Source organism: Arachis stenosperma, chromosome 1 (genome assembly GCF_014773155.1).
Source record: "Arachis stenosperma cultivar V10309 chromosome 1, arast.V10309.gnm1.PFL2, whole genome shotgun sequence".
NCBI classification, from domain to species: domain Eukaryota; kingdom Viridiplantae; phylum Streptophyta; class Magnoliopsida; order Fabales; family Fabaceae; genus Arachis; species Arachis stenosperma.
Genome location: NC_080377.1, coordinates 112,906,976 through 112,908,750, shown reverse-complemented (window position 1 = coordinate 112,908,750; position 1,775 = coordinate 112,906,976). Strand labels below are relative to the sequence as shown.

General features: G+C 32.8%; 1 non-coding gene across 1 annotated transcript; it reads right to left on the bottom strand.

The window, feature by feature from the left end:
• Positions 1–1,340: 1,340 nt before the first annotated feature.
• LOC130956549 (small nucleolar RNA R71) lies at positions 1,341–1,444 on the bottom strand. Its single transcript, XR_009077156.1, has one exon. It is a non-coding gene; the product is annotated as a small nucleolar RNA R71 (small nucleolar RNA).
• Positions 1,445–1,775: the final 331 nt, after the last annotated feature.

Here is a 1,775-nt window from a genome sequence, read left to right as displayed (position 1 = left end):
CATTCTGGGCGTTTAACACCAGGATGACACAGGGGAGGTAATTTCATTTTTCTTTTGATGTTTTTGAAAATTTTCAAACTAATTTTTTTTAAAATCTTTTTCTTAATCTTATCTCATATTTTCAAAATTCCTTGCTAACAATTAATGTTTTGATTCAAAAAATTGCAAGCTTGTTACTTTAAATCATATCTTTTAATTTCTTGTTATTCAAGTCATCAATTTTAAAAATTAAATCTTTTTCAATCATATATTTTCAATCATATCCTTTTAAAATCATATGTTTTTCAATCAAATCTTTTTTTTTCAATCATATCTTTTTCAAATTTTGATTTCAAAATCAAATTTTTTTCAATCATATCTTTTTTTAAAAAAAAGAGAATCAAATCTTTTTCAATCATATATCTTTCAATTTGATTTCAAAATCTTTTTTTCTAACTTCTTATCTTTTCAAAATTATTTTCAAATATTTTTCAACTAATTATTATTTCTTATCTTTTTCAAAACCACCTAACCACTTTTTCACTTCCAATTTTTGAAAATCACTAACCCCTTTTTCAAAAAAATATTTTTAATTAACTACTTGTTTTAAATTCAATTTTCAAATTCTCTTTCTCTCATCTCTTTCTATTTAATTGCTAACACTTCTCTTCTACTTATAATTCAAACCCTCTCCCTCTCTTTGTGTTCGAATTCTTCTCATTCTCTCTCTACCTCATCCATCTATTCCTCTTTTCCTCTGACACCTCAAGGAATCTCTATACTGTGACATAGAGGATTCCACTACCCCCTTTTATTCTCTTTATGAGCAGAAACAGGAATAAAAACATTCTTGTTGAAGCGGATCCTGAACCTGAAAGGACTCTGAAGAAGAAGTTAAGAGAAGCTAAAGCACATCCAGAGAGGACCTTACAGAAAAATTTGAAAAAGAAGTAGACATGGCAGCCAAACCCAACAACAATGCCAGAGATGTAAGGAAGATGCTTGGTGACTATGCTGTACTAACTTCCAACTTCTATGGAAGAATCATCTCAATTCCTGCCATTGGAGCAAACAACTTTGAGCTTAAGGCTCAATTAGTTTCTCTAATGTAGCAGAATTGCAAGTTTCATGGACTTCCATCGGAAGATCTTCATCAGTTCTTAGCTAAATTCTTGCAGATCTGTGATACTGTTAAGACCAATGAGGTTGATTCCGAGGTCTACAGACTTATGCTTTTCCCCTTTGTTGTAAGAGATAGAGCTAGGACAAGGTTGGACTCACAACCTAAAGAAAGCCTGAACTCTTGGGAAAAGTTGGTCAATGCCTTCTTGACCAAATTCTTTCCACCTCAAAAGATGAGTAAGCTTAGAGTGGACGTCCAAACCTTCAAACAGAAGGAAGGTGAATCCCTCTATGAAGCTTGGGAAAGATACAAGCAATTAACCAAAAGATGTCCTTCTGACATGTTTCCAGAATCGAGCATCATATGTATATTCTATGATGGTCTGTCTGAAATGTCAAAGATGACATTGGATCATTCTGCTGGTGGATCCCTTCATCTGAAAACACCTGTAGAAGCCTAGGAACTCATTGAGATGGTTGCAAATAACCAATTCATGTACACTTCTGAAAGAAATCCTGTGAAAAATGGGTGACTCAGAAAAAATGAGTTCTTGAAATTGATACTCTGAATGCCATATTGGCTCAGAACAAAATATTGACTAAGCAAGTAAATATAATTTCTCAGAATCTGACTGGATTGCAAGCTGTATCCGGTAGTGCTAAAGAATCCTCCT